At 42.5% G+C, this 25,039-nt stretch overlaps 1 protein-coding gene across 1 annotated transcript in view; it reads left to right on the top strand.

Annotated features, from left to right (window-relative positions):
• Window positions 1-17,390: 17,390 nt before the first annotated feature.
• RNF19A (ring finger protein 19A, RBR E3 ubiquitin protein ligase) overlaps window positions 17,391-25,039 on the top strand; it is a 33,836-nt gene continuing 26,187 nt past the window's right edge. Inside the window, exon 1 of the mRNA XM_084864553.1 lies at window positions 17,391-17,682. The gene's annotated coding sequence lies outside the window, so the exon portion shown is untranslated. The remainder of the gene's footprint in view (window positions 17,683-25,039) is intronic.

Below are 25,039 nucleotides of genomic sequence, written 5' to 3'. Positions count from 1 at the left end.
TTAAAAAGAACAGTGCTCCTTTATGGGTACTGATATACTATTTCTCTAAGATATTTTGAGTAAAAAAAAAAAAAAAAAAAAAAAAAGCAAGGCTCAAAGACTACGACTTGTAAAAGGGGTGGGGACGACAAATATATATTTGTTTGGGGCTGATACATTTGACACTGGTAATAATAGTTGCCTGGGGGAGGAGTGCTGAAGGTATGGGAACTGAGCCAGGGAAGTAAAAGGAGAGCTTCTCGCTGTTTTGCCCCTTTTGAATTTTGTATCATACATCAGCAATGTGAAAATGTGGCTGCTGAGAGTATGATGATGGCTTTTCTACACTGTGTGAAATCAAGGTTCAGAAGAACAGCTGCTTGGATTCTCTCCGAATTGTGACTCAGATAAAGCTGCCTCAGTGAGCAGCCCCCACTCCCCCCCACCCCGAGATGTAAGAAAACATGGTAAAAGCTGTGAACGTTGACTTCCCTGTTATACCATCAGCATCTAGCCCAGATGGGGAGTATGTCTTAACGCTGCCAAGATTCTAATCTAAAGAACAGAAAAATGGAGATGCCATAGAGAGAAACAGACAGGTCAATGTGCAAGGCAGGCATGGGGACAAAGGCATTTAGGAGTGAAAAGAAAGTTCTTTGCAGAACTGTTGCAAGGGGGGCAGACTCCAGGCAGGCCCAGAGCCAGCCTGCCTGCTCCCTACCAGCTCTGTGTCTACAGCGAAGTGGGGAGGGCTGGGGAGAGATAAAGACAGAGAGGTGGGCAGGGCCAAGTTGCTATGGGCTCTGGAAACCATGCAAAGGAGTGAGAAGAAAAAAAGAGAGAAGTTAGAGACTTGAAAGCACAAGCATATTGTTCACACTACTCTGGCCTCAAGAGTCAGCCGTCTAAACCAAAGAGGGAATGTATTGGCTTGTGTAACTGGAAAGTGCAGGGATTTGACAACATTAACAGGATATTCTTTCTCTTTCCTCACTCCTCACACCCACTTGTTGTGCTGGCTTCTTAGAGCCTCTTTCCACAGGCTGGTTTCTGGCAGCTCCAGCTTCGCGATGAACAGATAAGTGGCCATAGCAGCTCCTGAAAGTTCCAGCAAAAATCTTAGAGCTGATTTTTATCGGACAACTTGGGTCACGTGCCCATCCTTGAAATAACTGCGTTCAAAATGGTAACAGGTCAGGCAGGAGTCATAGGATCACCCCTCCTGGGGCAGGAAGGCAGTCCCCCAAAGGAAGTAGAATGCTGTTTCAAACTCCACTCTAAGCAAAACCAAAAGACCCCGAGAAGGTGTTTCCTTCTTTATGCATAAAAATTGGAAAGGATCTTCGGAGGAAGGAAACATTAAGATGCTAGAGAAGACAGGGAGATTGTGGGGGCAAACCCTGGAAGAAACGGGGAGGGATGGAGATCAGGTAGAAACATGGGTGGCTGAGAGGATGAAGGACTCGTGGGGCTGGGAAGAACTTCAGCCCCCGCCCCCCTCCCCACTCCATTCCAGAACCATCTGACACCCCCTGGGATGTGTTCAGTAATGCACAGCCATGACTTTGGAAAGTATTGAATGTTATTGTCCTGCAGGTTTGATTCTTTAAAATGCCTGCTTTTCATTATGCGGAAATCTAGTTCTCAGCTTGCCCCCGAAGAGGAACAAACCTTAAGGCTACTACCTCATCAGATGGGCCTTTAACCACCGGAAGACACCTTCCTGCCAGTATCTTCTCTTTCGGCCAAGCCCAACAAGTGCTTTTGACTACATATTAAGCGACATGGTTGCCAGCCTAAGTGTCTTTCTCTGGATTCATGCTCGTTTGTACCAGGTGTGTCTCTCTCCATAGAAGGCAAAACAGAGTCTACAGGTCTTGTAGCACCTGGTTATAAAGGAAACAACTTCTCGGGGTCTTTTGGTTTTGCTTAGAGTGGAGTTTGAAACAACATTCTACTTTTTTTTTTTGGGGGGGGGGGGATTGCCTTCCTGCCCCATGAGGGGTGATCATAGGACCCTTGCCTGACCTGTTAACATTTGAACAGAGTTATTTCAAGGTTAGAAAGGGTCTCTATATGAGGCCTGACCACTGCTGAGTTCAGTTAGACCATCTTTTGGTTTTGCTCCTTTTAAAACCTTTTTAAAAAGGATATGTTTATTGATGAGAGAGAGAGAAATTATGTTGTGAGAGAGACATCAATTGGTTGCCTCCTGTACATGATCAGACCCAAATCCCAGAGCAATGCACTGGAATTAAACCCACGACCTTTTTAGTGTACAGAATGACACTCCAACCAACTGGCCACCTCGCCAGAGCTGTTTTCACTCCCTTTATCTGGACATTATAAATTATAATGCAATTTAAGATTTCATTGGATTTTAACACTGAATGATTACCAAAAAAAACACAGGTCTTTTTTTCTCGTGAATGGTTGCTAAGTCAGGCCTTTTATAATTATGCAAGTGGTAGTGTGTGTGTGTGTGTGTGTGTGTGTGTGTGTTTGTTTGTTGTTTTTCAGCCAAGAAAATGGAACTTTATTTTTTCTTTTATATCTCTTCTTGTTGTTTCTTTCAGACCCATCCTGTTATTGGTCCTGCCAAAACATGACCCTTTATAACCAGGTGGTGTAAGACCTGTAGACTCTGATGCAAAAGAATGGACCCTGGTTAATCCAACTCCTTTGTCACATGTTGCACCACTGATAAATGGGTAGCTTTTCTAGCCAATAGCTCTGTGTGTGTGTGTGTGTGTGTGTGTGTGTGTGTGTATCAGATGATGAGCTTTGTCCTATGGTTTCAGGTCAGTCACGGCCAACCTTTGCCCCCACTTTAGTTTGTATCAACTGTTCTGGATGAGAGAACACCGTTTCACCCATCTCCCATGGCCAATGAAAGGGCAGGAGCCGGGCCTTAGCCGGAGCACAGTGGTTAAAGCATCAGCCCTCAGACTGAAGGGTCTTGAGTTCAATTCCAGTCAAGGGCATCTACCTAAGTTGCAGGCTCAATTCCCAGTGCTGGCTGGGGTGTGTGGGAGGCAACCAGTCGATGTGTCTTTCTCACATCGATGTTTCTCTTTTTCTGTGTCTCTCCCCCTCCGTTCCTCTCTCTCTAAAAATCAATGGAAAAATATCTGCAGGTGAGGATTAACAAAAAGAAAGGAAGGAACGGGGAGGGGAGGAGAGGAGAGGGGAGAAAGAGTAGTAGCCAGGACAGCTTCAGAGGAGGCATTTAGAATCAGTCTCAGCTGGCCTGTGTTTTAGAATAGAGCCCTTTAGTCGGAGCCCTAACAAACCATCGCCATGTAACCGAGCGGTTTGATGAGCCTTTTACCCACCCACATTCCTAGATACCCTCCTCCCTAACATTCTTACTGGAACTGGAGACTGTGCTGTAACTGTGTTGTCCGGGTTCCTTTATGACTCCCTCATCCGGTTCAGAGAAGAACCTTTTCATGGGGCTACACCTGCTTCCAGAATTTCTAAGGGCCTCTCTGATCCAAGATTTGCATTTCTACATGTCACCTCAGGCTTCTTAGATGAATCCTTTGCGTGTAGATATATTCCAAAGTGAAGTAAAAATTCACTTTCTCCTTTGGAATTGATTCAAAAAAAAATTTTTTTTTTATTGATTTGAGAGGGGGAGGGAGAGAGAGAGAAAGAGAGAGAGAGAGAGAGAGAGAGAGAGAGAGAGAGAGAGAGAGAGAAACATCGATTTGTTGTTCCACTTATTTACGCATCCATTGGCTGATTCTTATATATGCCTTGACTGGGGATCAAATCCAGAATCTTGGCGTATCAGGATGATGCTCTAACCATCTGAGCTACCCGGCCAGGGCTGAACTTGATTCTGACTGCAGACATCTCCCTGATAGGAGGTACCTCTTTTGCCTCAATTCATTCCACTGCTCTCTCAGCCCCAACACCGCCCTCCTATCAGCGTGAGCTTGCTTCCCCACCAGGACTTCCCAAGTGCTCGAGGCTCTGAGAAGCTGTCAATTATGATCATTTAACAAAATGTGCACCTGGGACATCGAGGATGTGGTCAGAAGTGGGCCTCTTTCCTAGCCCAAAGAAGGGAGGCAGATTGGACCAGGGGTGGATACCAACTGTCCGTTCGTGGCAGGATAGTAAGAAGCTAGGAAAATTCCTTGACATGCAAAATAAGGGAAACTGAGACAAAATAATTAAACAAGGCCAAACTATCTGAGCCAGACTATTTACAGCCAGGCAACGAATCGCAAGATTTTAATGTTCCCAACCAAGGACATCTAATAGCAAATAGTTTACACATTCCAGACAGTGTCCAGACAGAACAGCCTAGTCCCTGACCCTCTTCAATGATGTTCTTTGAAAATAGATCTATCCAGAAAATAATCTCTGACATCTCTATATGTACATTTAAAAAAAAAAATCTTTATTGTTGAAAGTATTACATATGTCCTCCTTTTCCCCCCATTGACCCCTTCTAGCCCACCACCCACCTCAGGTCTCTATATGTACATTTTGATATATTAACATATTGAACACATCTGGAAAGCTAATGAATATTCTGTTAAGACCCTCTTCTGAGCCAAAGATAGATTAAAGCCTCAAGACAAGAGACCTATGGCAAGCTCTCGCTAGCATACACCCACACTTCTCTGTTCTCTTTCTCCTAAATTTTAAAGGACCCCAAGAGACTTGTAACCAGGGGAGTAGTGGGCAGTGGCAGCTTATCTCAGGCTTACTCCCTGAACCTGTCTCCAAGGCCCCCTTTTTCTCTTCTCTTTCTCTCTCCTATTGCTTCTTCTACCTTAAGCCCTTCTTTTGTTTCACTGTCCCCAGCTTAAATAAACATACTCTCAAAATCACCTGGACTTGTTTGTGAAATATTTCCTGCATAAAGTCAAGAATCTACACACTGCCAAAGCTGGTTTGGCTCGGTGGATAGAGCGTCAGCCTGTGGACTCAAGGGTCCCAGGTTTGATTCCGGTAGAGGGCATGTACCTTGGTTGCAGGCACATCCCCAATGGGGGGTGTTAAGAGGCAGCTGATTGATGTTCCTCTCTTATCAATGTTTCTAACTCTCTATCCCTCTCCCTTCCTCTCTGTGGGAGGAAGCTAATGAATATTCTGTTAAGACCCTAAAAAAAAAAAAAATCAATAAAAAAAAGAACCCTCACGCTACTGGCTGACCCGAGGCAGACCCTTGCCAGGCCTGGTTCCTGGATCCTCAATGCAAAAAAAATAGTGCCTAAGAAGTAATGACTAAATCTAACAGGAAATTTTGTAAGAATTCTTAGATACTGAAACATTCTTCCTTACCAATTCAAAATTGGATCAGAAAATGAAAATAATTTCTCTTTGTATTTGTTAGCCAGTCTAACATTAAAAACTGAAAGCCCAAGCCTAGATGTGTGGGACTTTTTCATAGCAAAATAGAAAGTACCTGGAAGGCAATCCAAATAAAATCACTTAAAAAGAAGTCATGCTGACATATCTGCTGAGGAACTGTTCATCAGGATGTTTAGACCGGATCCAAGACCGGATCCAAAATGTCAATTCATTGGCTCGCGTACTGATTATTTTGGGACTGGACACAGAATTCAAAAGGAAAAATATAAGACCAGCACTCAAAGAAACTGCCAATTCTAAATTTAAAGATATTAGCAAATATACTCGCATTCCTTTAATCAAAAAAAGTCAAAATACAGTTTTTTATTTAATACTGACAGTTTAAAGTATCTAAAACAAATATCATTTATTTCAGAATAAAAAATATTATGAGCCATAAGATGTTAGGTGTTGGAGAGGAAAGAAGGAAGAATTCAAGAGCTCATGGGGAAGAAAATAATACTGGCTTTTCCCCGAGTCTGAAGCAAAGATAGAGAGTCTTGAAGAAGAGGAAGCGAGAGATGACCTGCGGGAAGGGAGGGTGAGGGGGTTGATGCTTCCCCAAAGACCCGGATTTTCCAGTAAAGGAAGGGAGAGAAACTACTTTTAAAAATATATTTATTATTGATTTATTTTAGAAAGAGGAAGGGAGAGAAAAAGACATCAATTTGTTATTCCACCTACTTATGCATTCATTGGTTGATTCTTGTACGTTCTCTGTCCCCCCCTCACCCTTGAGACCTTGGCATTCTGGACAATGCTCTAACCCAGTGTTTTTCAACCTTTTTTGGGCAAAGGCACACTTGTTTAATGAAAAAAATCACGAGGCACACCACCATTAGAAAATGTTAAAAAATTTAACTCTGTGCCTACATTGACTATATATAAAGTAATTCTCTTGAATAGGAATCAAATAAACACAAAGAAAGTATTTTATAATTACTTTATTATGAAATATTAAGTAAACAAAATAGTGAAAAATTATAAAATTCTTGTCTTGTCTGCACCTAGGGCACACCAGGCAACATCTCGCGGCACACTAGTGTGCCGCGGAACAGCGGTTGAAAAACGCTGCTCTAACCAACTCAGCTACCCAGCCAGGGCTGAGAAACTACTTCTGTTTCCCTCTCGACTATAAAGTTTGTTAGGGTAGCGCCTGGATCTGTTTTGTCCCCTACTGTAAAATCCATTCCCCAGGACAGTGCATGGCATATTGTTGATTCTCCATTGATATTTGTTAAATAAAATTAATGCGTTTGGGCACAGGGGCTTAGAGGAGTGGGAAATGCTAGGAATGGTTTTGTTAGTCATAAACAAGAAACAAATAATGGGGTTACTGATTTGAGGTTAGGGGGTATGCATGTAAAGCATATCATTTTTCTGAAGTTCAGAAGCAAGAACAGAAAAACAGACAGATTGGAACTGACAAGGCCAAAAGAGTAGAATGGAAAAGGGGTGAAGAGGGTCTGATATACACGTGAGGGCAATGGAGGCTAAGCTGGAAACGGAGTCAAGGGTGGAGACAGAATGAAAGCAGCAAAAGACTGTCAAGGTCAGGAGATTACGAGTACTTCTGAGGGCTTTAGGCAAAGAGCCTCTTTAGAACATCTGTGTAGCATATAGCTGTGTAACAGGCATCCAACTCAAATTTCTACTCTAAATTATGTGACTGTTCAGACTTGGACTGTGATTTGTTTTCTTTGTAGCCTGGTTTGTTAATTAAATGAATTTTAAAAAGGAGGGGAGAAGGAAGGTGATTAGTTAAAGACATGATTGACATGTCTTCTGTCATTTAAATGATGAGCTATTCAGATTTTTATGTGCATATAAACGTCTATAAATATCCGCTCTATATAATAATACTCACAAATACACATTCCATCACAAACACCTGCAGATATTTTCTGAAATATGGGTTAATAACAATGATGGAAAATCTATTCGTTATTTGAGTTGTGTTCTATTTTCTATGCTATAGGATGGAGCCAAGATCTCATAAATAGTGGGCTTGAGGGCTCAGGGAACAAGCTGGAGATTTGGAGCTACTGAGGGCAGAGAACTAGAACCAAATTCCTGGGTATAGGCATCTTGTCCAGAATGAAAAGATGACAGTTTGACCAGGATCAAGAACCAGAGGACTAGCAAGGTGGAAGGGAGGGACAAATGAACCGGTAGTCAAAATCCAGAATTACTGTGTGTTTGCCTCTTTGTAAGAACCAAAAGTCAAATCCTCTACTAAGACCCTTTAGCCTTTTAAGTTCTTTGCCTTCAGTATCAAATGTACTTTCCCTTCTAGGATTTCCTATGTAAAAGATGAATCTTGCTGAAACTGGTTTGGCTCAGTGGATAGAGCGTCAGTCTGTGGACCGAAAGGTCCCGGGTTCGATTCCGGTCAAGGGTGTGTGCCTTGGTTGTAGGCACATCCCCAGTGGTGGGTGTGCAAGAGGCAGCTGATTGATGATTCTCTCGTCGATGTTTCTAACTCTCTATCGCTCTCTCTTCCTCTCTGTAAAAAAATAAATAAAATATATATTTTTTAAAAAGATGAATCTTTTTAATTAATTTTTTATTGCCTGTTGTTGAAATGTTTTTTGTTAATTTTGTTTTAAATTTCTTCATGCCATTTATTTTTCAAATACACATATTTAGGTTTCTCAGGTTGGAAAATTTTCACTTGTGAAACATAAATGCAAAGATACATTAGAAGTCTAGTAAACAAAAAACAGTGACTCATTGTTAAATGGAGTGAGGTGGGAGTGGAAATTGAAAGAAGAGAATTAAAGGAACTTCCCCCCTCCTCCAGATCTCCTAAGTCTTCAAACGTAATGTTTCAAGGGGCTTTGTTGTTCATTTGGAAGGAAAACAAAAAATTCTACCCTCGTTTTCATATTGTGTTTATAAGTCAGTCATAGTAAGATGGAAACAAAAGAAACACCTCTTTATGACTGATCATCTACTTCAGTCATCCAAATCCTTGAATCTGCTTGCATTGCAGATTTGTACTTCTGAAAATAGAATGTCTCAAGTATTCTCTCGAAATCTCAAAATGCTTGCTATTAACTCATTCCTCTTCTGTTTAATACTGAAATGCAAAGAAGATAACATACATGAGCTCATGTGATATATGGAACCAACAATGGACAAAATCATCTGAATTAGGCACCTTCCTCCTCTTGGTAAAAAAATAAATAAATAAATAAAAAATTAAAAAAATGTGATGATACAGCTTTAGTGTGTGGGAATTTTTATTTGAACAAGGCCATCTCAAAGTCACAGCAGCAGAGTAATTGTTCGGTTTTCCTCTTGTGGCCTTGAGACACGGTGGTTAAAAGTTTCGCTTTTATCACAGGGTATAAAAACCCTAAGAAACCATTTGAAATTGGATACAGATCTCTGGCCCTGAGACTTCAGATATTTTTCTCCCTTGCTTCGTTTACCCAACTATTTAAAAAATCTTATTCTCTTTGATCACTGATAGGAATGCTGGCTTGGCACGGTCATTTCAGCTCCGAACTTTGAAAACTCCCAAGTATGAATTTCAACAAGTTCACCAAGGGTTCTGAATTCACCCCCTACTCCTCCTCCCCATCCCCGAATATCATTTAATACATCCAAGGTTTTACATGTCATCTCATGCCCATCTTTTTAGATCACATAAACTTTCAATTAGCCATTTTGGATTCTGACCACATTTGCTAGGAAATAACTGTTTAAATATGTCTTCTAATACTTTTCTGATGGGATTCCCCTGGCAAAGGTAGATGCAATGTTTAAAATTGAAACCATTCTAGAAATAGACTTGTTTTTGGAAATTGCTGATGAGTTTCCCAGCTAGCATCCATGGAGCTAACGTGACAATCCCATTGGAGAGAATAAATGGCAGAAAAGAAGGACGAAGGGAGCACCCTACCCAACAGGCTGTTCACATCCAGCAGGAGTTAGTTCATGCCACGTTGCCTCTCCCCGCTGTTCTCTCTCTGCTTAAATGGTTTGTCTTCTTACTGTTCCAGTGCTGAGATCCTTCCAAAAATATTAAACTCAATTCGAAAGGAAATGGAAAACATAAAAATAAAACTTCAAAAAATGTTATTACAGGGAGGAATAATTTTCTTTAAAAATTCTATTGTTCAATGACATTCCATCTTCAAATAAAAGCCAGTGAAACCAATATCCACTCATCTGAAAATAACACTTTTGATAATAGCGAATACTTACTGAGCTGTTACTATGTGCCAGGCACTCTGCTAAATGCTTTTATAGTTAATATTTTATCTAATTCTCACAGAAATCCCAAGAAAGAGGTACTTTTATTACTCTCATTGTAAAGATGAGGAAACAGATGTAATGGGACCTTGATCTATGAGCATTCCTCTCTCTGTACAGGCAGACTTTGGGGATACTGAGGTTCAGGTTCCAAATTGCCACAATAAAGCAGCTATTGCAATAAAGCAAGTTCTAATTGTTTTAATTTTCCAGTTCATATAAAAGTTATGTTTGCATTATCCCAGCAATTTTCTACTGGTCTGGTCAAAAGCTAGCAAGAATTTTTAAAACATGCAATACCTGACTATTTAGTGGGGCACTGGTCTCTTTTCCCTTAGATTGTCAAATAAAAATAACGACAACAGTCAAACACAACAATAGTCATCCAGTGTGAATGCCCTGTCTTGAAGCATAAATAAATAGTTCAGATAATAGAGTTGCATCTTATTGATCACGTTGCATTATAAGGTTGTGTCTGATGGGTTAATTCTTGGTACCAGAAAGCCTTATAGACCAGCATAGGCACATGCCTTTGACCAGAATCAAACCCAGGACCCTTCAGTCCACAGGCCAATGCTCTATCCACTGAGCCAAATCGGTTAGGATAATATGGGTATATTTTCAAAACAATTTTGAGTAAAGAAAGGAAGAAAGGAAGAAAGGAAGGAAGGAAGGAAGGAAGGAAGGAAGGAAGGAAGGAAGGAAGGAAAGAAGGAAGGAAGGAAGCTGTAGAATGATATATTTGGTATGACATTTATGAAAAAACTATGTTTAGAATATAAAACAATAAAATATGTTATTTGTGAACACATACTTATATAGTAAAAGATTAAGGATGTGAACCAGAAAGGTAAAATGTTCAAGATAACAGCTGCCTTGGGAGAAAGGGAATGGGTTGGGGAAGATACAAAGTAGGCTTTGATTCTGTAGGTCAGTGTTTCCCAACCTTCTCTCATGATGAGAATCACCTGGTGGAGTTGTTAAAACACAGATTCCTGAATCCCAACTAAGAAGTGATAAACTAGAATTTTGGGGAACATATAGGTAAAATTGTATACCTAACTAGTGCTCTAAGACAGATTTTATATACAGAGCACTAAGTTAGGTATGCAATTTTACCTATATGTTCTCAAAAATTCTAGTTTAGCACTTCTTAGTTGGGATTCAGGAATCTGTGTTTTAACAACTCCACCAGGTGATTCTCATCATGAGAGAAGGTTGGGAAACACTGCTGTAGGTCTCATTTCTTTTGCTTTAAACAAACACGGCAACTATGAGAACATGTTAACATTTGTTCTTTCAGAAGTTACACGGGTTATCGTATTCTCTGAAAGTTTTTCTATTTTAAAAAATACTTCCATTTTAAGAAAGACAAATGGGTATAATCATGCTGAAAGGGGGCAGAAATCACCGTATAGAACATGATCTTTGTAGATTTAGAATAAATTTTTGAAGCAGATTTAACTAGATGGCCAATTTATTCCCAAAATAACTTAGTGCACCATCCGTAGACTATCTAGCTTTGAGTCTTGTGCATTTAGTGCAACCCGCTAAGTAAACTAGTTGAAAAACGTACTCCTCAGTGATTTTACTAGTAAGGTGAATTTTGTCATGTGGTCTTATGTCAGCTGCAAACCACAGGGCACTGGCCCCCAAAACCCCACCATATTACCAAGGCATTTATCAGGAAGAACAGTTGTCCAGAGACTGTTAGAAGCCACACACGTCTCACCAAGGACTCCTGTTCATGGGCCATCGTTATTATCAGATTCCCTAATCCGCCTTCCTCTCCAGCAGCACAGGATTTCATGGGGAAGGTGACAGCCTGAATGCTGCCTAATTAGGCTATGTGATTTCAATAGTGAACGTACTTCATTACATTATTTGGTGGAAGGTTCTAGGTCTCACCTAAAAATACCCCCGCTTGAAAATTAACCTAATCTCTTGTTTGCTTTTGTTTGGAATCTTTTCACTTTCTAGAGAATAATGCGGAAAGCTAAAATCCAGTATTATGTAAGCGTTATTCGTTCGTTAAAACTGTATTTTGTAAGTGAGAAAATTATTCTTTGTGTACATTTAAAAATAGTCCCTTTCCGTTATATAACTAGCAGTCAGGACCAGTTTGTTTGTGGGCATGTGTTCATACACATTTTTTTAATACCTGTCTTGCTTCAGAAAGGATAGCAGATGGGTTACAGATACATATACTATAGCGCCAGAAACATAACATCTGAAGTTAGTGAAGGAATGGAAACAGGATTCAAGCCAGGAGTGGGTTAAGTATATAAATTGCATCCTGTTTGATCTTATACGCGGGCCGGAAGGCCACGTATATGGCTCTGAGCTTTCTCACAACCAAGGGAAATGCTGTCAGTTCCACAATTACGTATTCAGAAGACAAAAACAAGAGAGATAATAAACAAGGGAAATTACTGTATCAGGTGCTAAAACCAAGGAAAAATACTTTCCAGATCTTGCCAGAGGGAGTATTACAGTCATAAACTCCATGGCACTTTTTAAAAAAATATATATTTTATTGATTTTTTACAGAGAGGAAGGAAAAGGGATAGAGAGCTAGAAACATCGATGAGAGAGAAACATCGATCAGCTGCCTCCTGCGCACCCCCGACTGGGGATGTGCCCGCAACCAAAGTACATGCCCTTTAGTTCACAGGCCAAAACTCTCTATCCACTGACCCAAACCGGTTTCGGCGAAAGCCAAATTTTTTTTAACTTAAACTTCTTCTAACGCCACTTCTTCAAAATAGACTCACCCAGGCCGTGGTATTTTGTGGAGAGCCACACTCGAGGGGCCAAAGAGCCGCATGTGGCTCGAGAGCCACGGTTTGCTGACCATGGCCCTATAAGGTCCTAACAATTGAGAGAACCACCCACGAAGGGATACAAATGAGCACATTTAAAAACTCTTAGGTGGGATAACTCCCACTCAAGCAAGCTTCTCTTTACCTCGTAATAACAGAAGCTAACAATTATTGGTGATGTACTACAGCCCCGCCCAACTACTGTCCCTGCATTTACTCATGTAGTCCTGAGAACAACCCAATGTGGTGGGTGCTGTTTTCACCCCAATTTCATGGCACATCCACAGGGCACCATGCGTGATCCGTGTCTGTGGCGCGTCGCGCGGTAATACAGGGCACAGCCTTCACATCTTTATACACCGGGCCCAACATGGTGGGTCCCAGAGTGCTGTAACTTTCCCACGGCCCCCACAGCTAGAACCTAAATGCTGAAACCTTGTAGAGGAGAAAAAGGAGAGACCTGTATCAGAAGCCATTCCTGCCAGAGAGAAAATGAACCTACTTGGACCCCGGTGAATGTGTTTGCATAATGATGGGTAAGGGTGAGTGGCCAGGAAGCAGCACACTCCAGTGAGTCAACGCTGCCCACCGAGACTCTCCCAGGTCTTCCTGGATGAGGTCCCAAGGCTGCCTCCTCAGACCACATTCAATGACTGTGGGAATAAAGGGCCCAAGCTCCAACTCCTGGTTGCATTCCTCCCCCCCCCGCCCCCCCCAGCAAAACCAACTCCAGTCAAAGCTTCCTGCCACCCATATCCTACCCAGTACTCCTGTATCATGTGCCTATCAGACTCTTGGTCCTTGTATGAGAGTGGCTTTCTATGTGTCTGTTCCTCTGCCAAGTGTACAAGCTCCTTGAGAAGAGGGACAAGGCTGTACCATTTTTTGTCTCCCAATGTTTAGGGCAAGGTGTGGCATGTGGGCATGGCTAGATTTCGTTGCTTGCTTCCTTGCTCTTTCCTTGGCATCATATTCCTCCCCTTCAAAGTTTAGTGGGAAAGGCCTACCCATAACAATGAGGTACGTTACACAGCAAATTATAGAGGTGAGTACAGGACTGCTGTGGATTGACTTAACCTGTAAGAACAAGCAAAGGTTCATATAATTGAGCCAGGCGGAAGAAGAGGAGGAGGAAAAGGAAGAAGGAAGTAGGAAGAAAGAAGAAGAAAAGAAATGACAGGAGAAAAGAGACAGAGGATGTATGGTACCACAAAAACTTGATGTGGCTGAAGAAATTCACATTTTGTGACACCAAGGGAGGGGTCAGGGAAGGGGTGGGAGAAGAGTCTGAGGGTCTGAGCCTGTATGGTCCAATCCCCGCTCTGCCACTTACCAACTATAAGACTTAAGCAAATTACTTAGGATCTGGAGCTTCAGATCCTAATGTGTTGAAGGGATAATAATAGCACCTACCTTTTAGGATTCTTCTGACAATTAAATGCCTTAATATTTATAAAGCACTTAGAACAGTTCCTGACATGTGCAATGTACTCAATGAAGAATAGCTATTATTGTAACCCTATTGTTCTCTTTCACACAGCCTTACAGAGTCTGCCTCTAAAACAAATACCGAAACCATCCACTTCTGTTTCCACTTTGGGCCAAAGAACTATGATTCTTCTCCTGGATTCTTGCAATGGCCTCCTAACGGGTCTTCCTGCTTTCATCCACTCTCGTTCTCCCACAATCTGATCCACAAAGCAAACAGGTGATCCTTTTGTTGCTGTTGTTAATCCTCACTGGAGGATATTTTTTACATTGATTTTTAGTGAGGAGAGAGAGAGACAGACAGACAGACAGACATTGGACATTGATTGGTTGCCTCCTGCAGATGCTCCAGCCAGAGCCAGGACTGAGCCTGCAACCAAGGAACAAGATATGTGCCCTTGACCAGAATTGAACACGCAACCCTTTAGTCCACAGCTGACACTAACCACTGAACAAACCGGCTGGGGCCAGGGTGATCCTTTGCAAAAGTAATTCAAACTCACATCGTACCAACTAGTTAAAATTCTGCTTATCATAACTTTAAAAGGTCTTCAGTAATGACTCCATCTCTCTAACCCCATGCCATTTGTATTCTCTCTTACTTTACTTCAGCCTCTGGCTGCCCGAACTTGGCAAGTTTGCCTTGCTAGGACTTTTGCACCTGCTATACCGTTTGCCTTTCCCATCTCTTGTTTTCCTTGTTCTTGTCTTGGAGAACACAGCTCAAATGTCAGCGGAGTGCACTTCCCTTTGAAACACTAAAGTAACAGCCTACCTGGTTTCTGCCTCTCCCAACCACCCCGCACCTCACCCTTCAGAATGTAAGCTCCATAAGAGCAGAAACAAAGAGTGTCCTTTTCATTATTGTATTCCCAGTGCCTGCAACAACAAATCTGTCTCTCCAACATACCAGGTACTGAATCAGTATTTATTAAATTAATGTCGAGTGGATTAGAATAAAGAATGGAGAAGGCCGCCAAAAATGAAGGCACCAGGGGCCAATTATTATGGTGTTTGCAGCCATCCAGTGGGAAATGACGAGGCAGTAGTGGTGGTTTTCAACCTTGGCTGTGCATTGGAATCCCCTGAGGAGTGACTCTTAAAAACGCTGACGCCTGTGGACCATCCTCAGAGATTCGGATTTAACTGGTGGCTGTTGTCGCCTGGGCATCAGGATTTTTAACAGCTCCGCCTCGTCTTCTACGTGCAGCCAGCATTGAAAGCAATAGCAGAGTGAGCGCAGGGATGTTTAGAATGTATCCTAAGAAGGACATGGCGGCTCATTTTGAATTGGAAGTGGCCAAAAGGAGGGTTTCCTGGAGGGGGAAATCCTAGATTTCCGGCTTGGGCCTAGGTGAATGAGACAGGCAAGTTTGGAGAAAAACATAAATTCTGTCTTGGACAAGACCAAGTTTAAGGTGCCTTTGGGGACTCCAGCGGAGATGTTCAATTGATGTGTGTCTTCATAGATCTATGTTGCCTCGGCGAAGAGCAGGAAATCCCTGTACTTTTCAAGAAGACAAGCAGGAAGAGGCATCCTGGAAAATGTGACAGTTGCACAGTGTGCCAGGCCACGCCCACCCAGCACAGCCTCTTTCCTCAAAAACCCCTGCCAAGCCCATGCCCCATCTGTTCTGAAACGCTGTTGAGCATGTTGACATGTTTTCAAGAAGGATTACATTATGGATGAGTACAGTCCCATAAATCCATTTAAATGACGATTCTTGTGCTACCTTTAGGCTTCAACTACCCCTCTGATTAAACTGCTGGCAGCCTTCAAAGAGCACTTAAAGGGATATACGTCTCACAGCTTTAAAAACGTCCAATCTATGAAAATAAACACGCCCGTCACTTCTTCCTTTAGGTTTCGTGGTTGGAGATACTTAAATTGCCTAGCTTGTTTAGTGTTCTCATTGGTAAACATTTACTGGGTTACCAAAGACACCAAGCACCATCTGAGAGACCAGGATTCCTCGGTTTGTTTCTAATTTAAATTAGACAAATTAACACAAAGACCGAAAGGGTGATATATTTAGTTAAGTAACAGATGGCAAAAGGACATTCTGTCCAGCATCTATCACATTCCGGCTCTCAGTATTCTAAGGAAGAGTAAATTTAAATCTTGGAGAGAAATAAACTAGGAAGGAATGGACCGGGTCCGGACTGAATATTTATTCAACCAAGAATTGATTGCAAGTCGTGTTTAGGTTAAACAATCCAAAGGGGATATGAACTGGCTTACTAGTGAAGAATACAAGGGGGTGGCCCAGCTAGTGTTGCTCAGTGGTTGAGCATGGACCTATGAACCAGGAGGAGGTCACGGGTTCAATTCCCAGGTCAGGGACATGCCCAAGTTGTGGGCCCAGCGTGGGTGGGGTGTGCAGGAGGCAGCCAATCAATGATTCTCTCATCATTGATGTTTCTCTCTCTTTCTGTCGCTCTTTTCTTCTCTTTCCTGAGATCAATTATATATATATATATATATATATATATATATATATGAATATGAGGGGATGCAACAAAGCTGAAGTAACTCTGAATGTATCAATAAGAACTTAAATACGCCCTAACTGGTTTGGCTCAGTGGATAACGTGTCGGCCTACAGACTTAAGGGTCCCGGGTTTGATTCCAGTCAAGGGCATATACCTTGGTTGCGGGCACATCCCCAGCAAGGAGTGTGCAAGAGGCAGCTGATCTATGTTTCTCTCTCATCAATGTTTCTAACTATCCTTCTCCCTTCCAATGTAAAAAAAAAATCAATAAAATGTATTTTTCAAAAAAAAAAAAAAAAAGGAAAACTCTGGACTGAAAATATAGAAATCCTTGTGTGTGTGTGTTTTTTTAAAAAGAATTGAAATGTGAATTCTCAATACTTAAATGACTGTGAAATGAGGAAAGAAAAAAGAAAGAAAGAAAGAAAGAAAGAAAGAAAGAAAGAAAGAAAGAAAGAAAGAAAGAAAGAAAGAAAGCCAGCGGAAAATATCTTCCGAGCCCTCGCTGGGTGTTAGGGTGTGAAACTGTGGCTCAGGGCAGCTCCTAGCAGCCCCCGCGGAAGACTGAGGTCCAGGAACATTAACCGAGCGCGGGCGGGGCGCGCCTGCACCCCCGGGAGGGACATTCCCGGGCGGGCAGCTTGCTTGCACGACTCGCTGCACCGTCCCGAACCCCTCTCTCTCCCGGAGCTGCCCGTCGAGCAGGGGGCCCCGGGACAGAGGAATGAACGCGAAATGGCGTGCGAAACCCCGAAGTCCGGCATCTTCCTTCAGTCCCTGGGCAGCCGCGGGCTCCGGGCGAGCTGCTGCGGGGACCCCGGGACCCCGGGACCCCGGCGCGCAGGCGGGGCGAACGTGCGCCGCTGCCCCCTAAACCGCCTGCTCCGGCCGGGTGGGCGTGACGCCATGACGTAAGCACGCGGGCGGCGCGCGGGGCGGGGCGGTGCGCGGCGGGGGCGGGAGGCGCCGGGGGCGGGGCCGGCGGGGGCGGAGGCTGGGCGGGAGGGAAGGCGGGCGGGGGAGAATGGCAGTTGCGGCGCTGCTGCCGGGGGACCGCCGTTGAGGAGACACAACTGCGGAGGAGGAGTTGGAGGAAAGCGGCCGTCGGGACCCCTCCTCTCCGTCCCCCCCGCCCGCCTCCCCGCCCCGGCTGAGAGGCGCCTCGGCGGGTCTGCGGGACCCTCCTCCATACTTCCTCCTGCGCCGCCGCCGCCGGAGAGGGGCCTGTGGCCCGCACCCCGCCCGCCTCTCGGAGGAGTTGAAGGTACGGGAGGGCGCGAGCGGAGCAGGAGACGCCCGGGCGGGAGCGGGAGGGCAGGGGCGGCTCCCGTGTCCGAGCCGAGGCGCCCCTCCCCGGCACGGAAATGGGTTCGGAAACGCCCCGGGAGCGGGGCCCCGCTCCTGTGCTCCGCGCGGGGCCGGGGCCGGCGCCGGCCCCGGGGTCAGGCCTCCTCGGGCTGGTTCCGCGTCCGCCGCCGCCGCCGGGGCCCTGCGTCGGCGCTCGGGTGGCCGCGGCCCGGGGCGGAGCGGCGTGGGAGCCGCCCGAGCCCGCCCGGGCTGTCTGCGGCGGCCGCCCTGCGGGGTGGGGACGGCCGGGGCGGCGCTCCCCTCGGCCCTGCCCCGGCCCCCGCAGCGGGGACCCGGCGGGCGGCGGCGGCGGCGGCGGGGGCGGAGCGCATTCCTGACGGGTGAAATCGGCTCTAACGGGACTCATTTCCGGGCCTGGCTGCACGTTCGGAGCCGGGGCCTGCGCCCCCCAACTCCTGCTGCTGGGGGGGCCCCTTCGAGGGGGAGAGAGGCAGGCATGCACCAAAGGAAGAAGGTTCCTGCGGGAAGACTGCCAAGCCCTTCAGAAAAGCAGACATTCCACCAACGAAAATGGAGTGGTTTTGGGGTGAAAGGAGGTGTTCATCATAGGGGTCCAGCAGGATTGTCTGCATCGTGCCAAACCTTCGGGGAGTTCCCAGCCTGCACGCAGCAGAAGGAATGCCACTGTTTTTAATGTGCATTTCCCCCTCTGTCATCCGAGTTCCTTTCTACCATTGTTCTCTCCCCGTCCGTTAATGGGAAGAAAAGAAGTTTGGGGTTCAGTCAACCTGCAACAAGGACAGCAAAAAAATAAAAATAAAAGGAGGGGAGGCAGTGGCTAAGGCTATAAGTGGGAGAAAGAAAGGTCTTGCCCTGGCCGCTGGGTTCTCAGTTGGTTGGATGTTGTCCGGATTCCCCATTAGGGCACCTACCAGGTTGCGGGCGTTCGATCCCCCTGTAAGGGAACATATGGGAGGCAACCGATCGATCTCTCTCTCTCTACCCCTCTCTTTCCAAAAATAAATAAATACATGGCGGATTTAGAAAGGTCTTATCCGGCCCCCCCCCCCCCCCCCCCTTGCTCCTTGGAGGTAGAAATACAGGAATGCTGCTTATTCTGGTTGACATTCATTATTCAAAATATGCAGAATGTTGCGTTAAGTTGACGTTGGGCAGGACAGCCTTTAAGTGCCGCTGCAGTTTTCAAACCCAGGTTGGCTGGAAGTGACAGTTTTAGTAAACAGTGGAGGCATACAAGCAGCCCTTTTCTGTAACTGCTTTAAAATGTTTGTGATCTTTCCTTCCCGTTTCACTTTTTGCGGCTAAGACCATGGTTACCTATTTATTTACATTATTTTTAACTTGATTTCTTGACCCTTCTGATTATATGAAGTCTGACAGTATGCCTGACCTTCGTTTTCATTTTTGTCATTATCTTGATGCGAATCTTTCTGCTTCTGCTTATAACTCAAGCTATTATTACCATGTTTGTCTATTTATGCTTCCTCAACGCCCAGCTGTCTGAACTGAATCAAGATGTAAATACTTCTCTCTATTTAGAAAGTGATGCTGATCTATTAACTCTTATTCTCAAATGTTCTTTCCTTGCTACTTGGTTAAAGGTTTAGAATTAAGTCTTAGGACATAATCCAAATTGTGCAACAACAATACAAACTTTTATTGGTTAGTTTAATGTTCTCCTTTTTATCACTGAAATGTAAATTTAATGTGTCTTTGGGAACTATTTTTTAAAATACATTTTTATTGATTTCAGGTAGGAGGGGAGAGGGGGAGAGAGAGATACAAACATCAATGATGAGAGAGAGCCATTGATTGGCTGTCTCCTGCATGCCCCCTACTGGGGATCCAGCCTGCAACCTGGGCATGTGCCTCTGACCCAGGAATCAAACCCAGGACTCTTCAGTCTCTAGGCCGAAGCTCTGTCCACTGAGCCAAAGCAATTAGGGCTATGGGAACTATTTTAATGTCACCTCAAGGAGTCCTTTTGAGAAAAAAATGGCATTTGGCAACTAATGTTAGTGTATTTTTTCAGTATCTCTTCCCAGAGGATTCTTGTATGATTAATTTTTAAAAGCGCAATATTAGAATCTAATGAACAAAATAAACTGATGCACAAAATAGATCCTGAGACATGGAAACATGCTACAGACTGATGAATCTCAGTGGGAAGGCAGGGATTAATGGGGGACTTTATATGCATATATGCATATATGCATGGGGGGGGGGGAGGGAGCATCTGTAATACTTTTAATAATAAAGATAAAAACAAACTACAACATTATCTTAGGAGTTGAAACACAACCCAATTCCTAGTCTCCAAATAGCTCCTTGAAGCACTGTTGTTTCATTTGATGGATGCCTCAATTGAGAGAGTTTATATGTATAAAGAAGAATGTATTTCACTGTCATCTAGCCAGTGTGGGAATCTTTTATTTTGGTATGATTTGAAGTAATACTTTTGCAGTTGTGAATGTAAAGCACTTGGGGTCACCTCTTTTTTAAAAATATTTTTAAAATGTATTTTAAAATATATATTTTTAGATCAAGAGAGGGGAAAAAAAACTAGGGATCAAACCCGAAACTTGGGTATGTGCCCTGACGGGGAATTGAACCTGCCACCTTTTGGTATATAGGACGACACTCCAAGCCACACTGACCAGGACTGGGGTCACTTCTCTTTAAGATGGAAAGATGCTCTTTGTTTTTATGGGGTAGTTAGATGGAATTAGTTATAGGTAATTTGAAGCAATTTTTTTTTTTTTAACATTTGAAAGAATTTTGTATATTATACCAGGCTCTTATTTTATCTTAAACATGTATTTAGATTTATCACAGAAATTCTTTGGTTTCTAATCATAACACTTCCCACCCCATTTTATTTTAATTTGGAGGGCACAAAGTATTGAAAAATGTAATTTTCTCAGTTTTTCAAGGGTGAGAGGGAAGATAAATACTTGTGAGAACATATAAAAGTCCCTAATCATGTGCAGGGCATAGAGTAAGGGCTTATACACCTGAATTCCCTCCTTATATTTCTTCTCCACTCAGTTTATAAAGGAAATGTTAGAGAATTGTGGGATGTTTTTTGTTTGTTTGTTTTCTGATGTTACTAAAAAGTGACAATTGATTGTCATTGGCTGATTTCATGCTGACTAAGCTATATGCTCTTTGATTGTTGGAGTCCCATATAAAATTTAGGTCATTTGGGGCTGAAGAAAAGTGGAATTTCTAAATTTATATTTGATTGCACATTCTATTGTATTTGGCAAACTAGCACTAGTAGAGTTTAATGCTGGTCTGAAAGGACCCGTAATCAAATATGAAATAACTTCAGCTTAAAGATTTTGGGTTGATTCTCCTTTTTGGCAAACTGCAACATTATTAATTTGATTACTTATAAAGAACAGTTAAATTTTCCTTAGGTGATTTTGTTTCTCCAATCAGGAGCAATTACTATTTTTCTTTGGCTTTTTTTTTTTTTTTAAGTCATAAAATGTCAGTTCTTTGTTAGCTGGCGGAAGATGTACAGCCTTAAAACAGCTATGTAACCATACCTGCACAGCTAAAGATTGAGGGCTAGTAGTCTTTTGCTAAACACATCTTGTATTTCACATGGTGGTAGACTTCAACCAAAAATGGCAGTGAAATCATTGGGTACTAAATTTGTTTCTCAATACCTATTGTATGTCAGTAATACTTTCTTTTGAGAAAGGCACTTTTGAAATCCTGTTTTTGAGAGTTTTCATATGTGAATGCCTCAGCAGGACAAAACTGATGAGTTGTTTTAGCTCTCAAATAAGTTTGTACATTGAATGATGAAGCAAAAGCCTGTTCAAAATCACCCTAGTTTGTTTAAGCCCAGAAGAAACTTCAAAACTCAGTCTTGGGTCCAAAAAACTGGAGTTAGCCCCTTAAAATTATGTGCACTTAATATTTTCAATCTCTGTCCTCTGAATACCCATGAAAGGCAGGTTGCCAGTTGATGAGACAGACACTCAGGTAGAGGTGAGTCATAAGAGGGAGCAAATTAGAGGCAAGGAACAAGAAACCTGGAGAAGCCCAGTGTTTGAGCATCGACCTATGAACCAGGTCACAGTTCAATTCCCAGTCAGGGCATATTGCCTGGGTTGCAGGCTTGATCTCCAGGGGGCAGGAGGCAGCCAATCAATGATTCTTTCTCATCGATGTTTCTATCTCTCTTTCTCCCTTCCTATCTGAAATAAGTAAAAATATATTTAAAAAAGAAATAAAGAAACCAGGAGAAGCTATTGGGAATGTGATAGTGTTGGGCTTCTAGATAAATACTATATAGCAGAATAATATATCCTAAATTAAATTATTATGCATTATCACAAATGAGATAATGTATGTGAAATGTGCCATAGGTGATAATATAAACTCCATTATGGCACGGACCATTCTTTTTGTTCACTCTTAAGGTCTTAGCATAAAGCCTGACCATAATAGGTGTTGAGTAAGTATTTGCTAACTGAGTAAAGTCTATATAATGTAAAGTATCTATTTCATAACTTGCTCCATGTTATGTATATAATCTATACAATAAAAGTCTAAGCGACCTTTATGGCAGAATGACCAGAACCATCGGTTGCTATGATGCGCTCTAACGACCAGGAAGCAAATGCTCAATGCAGGAGCTGCCCCCTGGTGATCAGTGCACTCCCACAAGCAGAGCACCACTCAGCCAGAAGCTGAGGAGCAGCGCTAAGAAGCAGCAAGCCTAGCGGTAAGGATCACGGGGTCCCAGACTGCGAGAGGGCACAGGCCTGGCTGAGGGACCCCCCACCCCCCGTGCACGGCCTCTAGTGTGAGTCATAAATGTAATCTAAGGTTTTCTACATCACATTCAAAAATAAATAGGTGAAATTAATTTTCATAATATATTTAACCCAGAATATTCAAACTTATATCAAGGTGTATCAATGGATGAAGTTACAGTCTCTCTCTTAAAATTGATTTGAGAGAGAGAAAAACACCAATGTGAGAAAGAAACATGGGTTGGCTGCCTTCCGCATGTACCCACAACCTGAGGATGTGCCCTGACTGGGAACTGAACCTGCCACCTTTTGTACCGGACAATGCTTCAGTCAACTGAGCCACACCTGCCAAGGCAATGCTCTTCTATTCATACTAAGTCTTCAGTCAGTATGTGTGTACAGCATAGTTCTAGGGGCATTTTGTGTGAAATGTTTTTCCTTTCTATAGAAAGCTTTTTCTTTGTCTTTTGATACTATTTTTCTAACTGATTGACATGTCTTTTGAGACCAAATACAGAAGTGAATATGTCATTTATCTGGAATTACTTAGTTGAATTGACTGTCAGGATACCTCACTTATCTCAGTTTTACAACTTTCCCAAAATGACTGTGCCTCACTCTCTTTCCCTGAATATAAAATGAGGGAGAATGTGCTCTCATCTATTTCACTGAATTAATACAAATTGTATCTTTGAAACGCTCAACTACTAAAGATTATTACAAGGAGGTTTTTTTCTTCATTATTAGTAATTTGTTATAACGAGTCTCAGAATAAAAACAAAAGGAATAAACTCCCCATGACATTACTGCATATGAGGATCCTGTTACCTCTCACATTGGAATCAGTTACAATGCATAATCAATACACGATGCTCTTGTAACATAGAATCAGGAGAGGTAGCTAGGCTGTTCAAGCACCTTTGTTGTAATTTCTTCTGATCTTCTGATTTTAAATTTCTAATCTATTTCAGTATTGTCCAAACTAATTTGTCCTTTCAGTTTTGTTTGTATGAATAACTGCCACTTCTTATAAAGGCATCCTTAAATTGAAAATCATGAAATACAGTTCTTTGGAAAGAGGGTGTGGGCACTGATAAGTGTCATTAGTGAGCAAAGTAAAATGATCCTTTAGAAAAGCCTATAATCACAGGATATGTGATGTATATAGCACAATGACTAATTCTGTCCAAACCAAGTTTTGCTCAGTAAGCAGTTGTATACAGCCAAATCATATACATTGTCAAATCAAATAGATAGTTCTTTATAGCTATACCCGTTAAAGAAAAAAAAAACTTTTTTCTTACGGATTAACAGCCTTTGGATTTTTTGTTTTTGTATAAATAATATATATCCTAATGATGTCCTTAGCGAAATTATCTGGAATAAGGCCCTGGCCTGTGTGATTTAGGACCTCCCTGAGCACCAGGTCACTGGTTTGATTCTCAGTCAGGGCACATGCCAGGGTTGTGGGTTCAGTCCCCAGTAGGCAGCTTGCAGGGGGAGCTGATGTTTCACTCTCTCACCCTCTCCCTCACCCTTCCTTTCTCTCTAAATCAATAAAAACGTATTTTTAAAAATTTCTGGAATCATGTTTTAGGTTGATGGTAGCCCTTAGAAAAATATGTTCATATTCTAATCCCTGTCAATGATACCTTATCTGGAAAAATAGCCTTTGCAGGTGTAATTAAGTTAAGGATTTGAGATGAAAAGGTCATCCTGGATTATCTGAGTAGGTCCAAAATCCAGTGATAAATTGTCCTTATTAGGGAAGAGCAGAAGGAAATTATATACAGAAGAAGAGAAGACACTAAAGAGGAAGAGGCAATGTGACCACGGAAGCAGAGATTGGAATGCTTTGTGCTGAGCCAAGAAATGCTTATAGTCACTAGAAGCTGAAAGAGGCAAAGAACAGATTCTCCCTTTCAGCCCCAAACCAGGACTATGGGAAAATAAATTTCTGTTGTCTTAAGCCACACACTTTGTGGTAGTTTGTTATAGCAGCCACAGGAAACTAATATGCACTCAGAAGTTTTTAGTAAGCCAAAGGTCTATGATTACATCTGTTTTATATCCTGCATTGTCACTATCAGAGACTAGCCTATTCTAAAACTTTTTCATGTCATCATACCCGACATTTTGCACTATGCTTTTATTAATATTTCCTTATTGTTGCATTGTTTGCCCTGCTGAACAAAGAAGGCTTAGAATAAACTAGCCAAAATCTATTTTTCATTGAAAAAATTGAATTGATATGGTTTTTCTTTCTACAGTAGCTTATTTTTGTAATGGATTGAGTAATGAGTATTATTTGTAATGAGTATTATTAAAATTACAAAGTACCATTTTTTTTTCTACCTCCAATCAAGAATAGGTAAACGTGGCAGGTGTCTGTTTAAGAACCATCTCTTTGGGGAGGCTTTGGAGCATGTGGGAATAATTTATTCTGAACTATTAGTTTCTGTTTGTGGAGATCAAACAATTTTTAGGATAAAGCTCAAGGCAGTATATTTGAGTCTT

The sequence above is a fragment of the Pipistrellus hanaki genome (genome assembly GCF_964339955.1).
Source record: "Pipistrellus hanaki genome assembly, chromosome: 17".
NCBI lineage: Eukaryota > Metazoa > Chordata > Mammalia > Chiroptera > Vespertilionidae > Pipistrellus > Pipistrellus hanaki.
The sequence above is the reverse complement of the archived record's forward strand: the minus strand, read 5'-3'. Positions and strand labels throughout refer to the sequence as shown.